Raw genomic sequence first — 2956 nt, 5'->3', positions numbered from 1 at the left:
AAAGACAAGTCATTTTTCCCCTGTAGTTTTTAATTTTCATTACATCCCAGAACATTTTTATATTAGCAATATTTACATTATCTTCTCACACAAGACATACAGAAAGTAGGGAATATCCCAAACATAAAGTCAATTCTAAATACAATTTGGTTGTATTTTGTTTCCAGAATATCACAATACCTAGAGAAGCACAACCCCCCCCCCCCCCCCCCCCCCCCTGGTATTGAAGAATTCTCAGAAACATCCTGTTAAATCGTCATAGTTACATTCACAGAAACCATACATTTATCAGATTGAGCATTGTTACATAGACGGAAATCATCAGCCTTTCGGGTTTAAAGTTGGGAGAAACAACAGCATCAACATTAATGTCAGACCGTATGGAACAGAACAATACCAGGTTCTCTAAAGAGCCCGATAAAACACGTACTTTGAAACACAACGCTACAGAACAGAACACAAAGCATTCATCAGCTGTATCAGAAATAAATAACAATTTCTCTCAAAAAGGTAAACAAACAAACAAACAAAAATACGATGTGTGTATATATATATATATAATTAGGCCAGCCTCAGTCTCAGGAGGAGATGATTATCCTAATATGAACACTGTGGCAAACACATAAAAACACAGAACACCAACTCTCAGAAGTAGTTTACAGTGTTAGTCATCAGCATAACATATTCAAGCACCAACATGTTATAACGATGATGGGAACAAAACCAACGGACGAAGAGACACATGTCTTAATCCAACTGGTGGGGTCAACTGGTTCGGTGGGGTCAACTGGTGGGGTCAAACGGTTGTCATGGGGACACACTGTAAAATGGGGTCACGGGTGGATGATAAGGCCGGGTGGATCCTCTAACAGGAACAGGAAGTAACCAGGTCTAAACAACAAGGGGGGTTCAGTTAATTGGGTAGTGAATGTGCTAATGGCCAAAAACACACGCAAATCAATTAAGCCATAATATGCTGTTATCTGGGTCTGCCATCCACCTTCTGCCTGCTTTTAGTGTGTGTCTAATGTGTGTCTGTCTAGTGTGTGTGTGTGTGTGTGTGTGTGTGTGTGTGTGTGTGTGTGTGTGTGCGCATGGCCTCAGTGTCTAGCCTAGTGAAGAAGTCTCTCTGTTTGTCTTTTGATGATGGTCAGACAAAATGAGCTTGGTGGTCCCAACTGGCGAGACAATGTCCATAGCAGTTGGAAAACAAGATGGCCGCTAACTGCTGCTGTTAAAATAACTGCCAATGCCTACAGCTGCTATTGAATGAGTTTTAATGGTAGCCATTATAGCAAAACAACTTCCCAACCATTTCCCTCAGGAGCCAAGTCGACATGGTTCATCTTCATTAGTGGACGGTGCTGAAATTGTCTTTCCTGTTTATATCTCCAAGGGTTGCATCCCAAGTAGAACCCCATTCCCTACATAGTGCACCACTTTTGATCAGGGCCCATAGAGAATAGGGTGCAATTTGGGACAAATTCCAAATGATTTTTTATCTGAGAGCTACGGACAGGCAAATGCAGTTTTTTCTCACATCATTACACTCGACTGTAACAACCCACAACTGGAAAACTGGCCAACAGGCCAGATTTGAAATGTATTGGGTTGTAGGTTGTTGGATACTATGTTGGGCTATGCTCTGCTCTAGTCTAGAGAGATGCTGATTCTGTCTTACAGAGAAAACCATTATAGGGAGATAATTGTGACCGATAAATGTCAGTTATGACTAATGCATGACCAGTGAGGGAGAGAGGGAGAGAGAGAGAGGGGGGGGGGGGGGGGGAGAGGGGGGAGAGTGGAGAGAGGGGAGAGAATAGGGAGAAGATGAGGGAGAGAGAGGGAGTTAGGGAGAGGGGGGGAGGAGAGGGAGGAGGGAGGGAGAGAGGGGAGGGAGTTAGGGAGAGGGTGAGGAAGGGAGGGGAGGGGAGGGAGAGGGAGAGAGGGGAGAGAATTAGGGAGAAGATGAGGGAGAGAGAGGGAGTTAGGGAGAGGAGGAGGGAGAGGGAGGAAGGGAGGGAGAGAGGGGAGGGAGTTAGGGAGAGGAAGGGAGGGAGAGGGAGAGAGAGGGAGTTAGGGTGAGGGTGGGAGGTAGAGGGAGGGTGAGGGAGAGAGAGCTGTAAGTGTAGAGAGTTGAGTTACAATGCTTCAGTGCCCACACTCTACCTGGGTCCTGGGAATGTATAGTATTGAATAGTTGTCTGTGTTGTACCACAACACTGAGTCAGACCACAGGGACACTATGAAGTTGAGTTTATGACTGTGTCGCAAACAGCACCCTACTCCTTTTGTATAGCACTACATTTACCGGAGCCCTATGTTCCCTGGTCAAAAGTAATGCACTACATTATATTTGGGACGCAGCCTACACTGGCCCTAGAGCAGAGGACAGTTTTAGAGAACAAAAACTGGATGGTAAAATCTTGAAGTTACATCAGGTAAATAGCTATAGGACTGATGGGGATATTATACATATATACATGTTCAAAAGTTTGGAGTCTGTTAGAAATGTCCTTGATTTCCATGTAAACATACATGAAATGGGTTGCGAAATGAATAGGAAATATAGTCAAGAAGGTCAACAAGTTTATAAATAATGATTTTTAATTGAAATAGTAATTGTGTCCTTGAAACTTTGCTTTCATCAAATAATCCTCCATTTGCAGCAATTACAGCCTTGCAGTTGTTTGGCATTCTAGTTGTCAATTTGTTGAGGTAATCTGAAGAGATTTCACCCCATGCTTCCTGAACCACCTCCCACAAGTTGGATTGGCTTGATGGGCACTTCTTACGGTCAAGCTGCTCCTACAACAGCTCAATAGGGTTGAGATCCGGTGACAGTGCTGGCCACTCCATTATAGACAGAATACCAGCTGACTGCTTCTTCCCTAAATAGTTCTTGCATAGTTTGGAGCTGTGTTTTGTGTCATTGTCTTGTTGTAGGAGGAAATTG

This window comes from Oncorhynchus clarkii, chromosome 4, assembly GCF_045791955.1.
Source record: "Oncorhynchus clarkii lewisi isolate Uvic-CL-2024 chromosome 4, UVic_Ocla_1.0, whole genome shotgun sequence".
NCBI classification, from domain to species: Eukaryota; Metazoa; Chordata; class Actinopteri; order Salmoniformes; family Salmonidae; genus Oncorhynchus; species Oncorhynchus clarkii.
Note: the sequence above shows the minus strand (reverse complement) of the source record.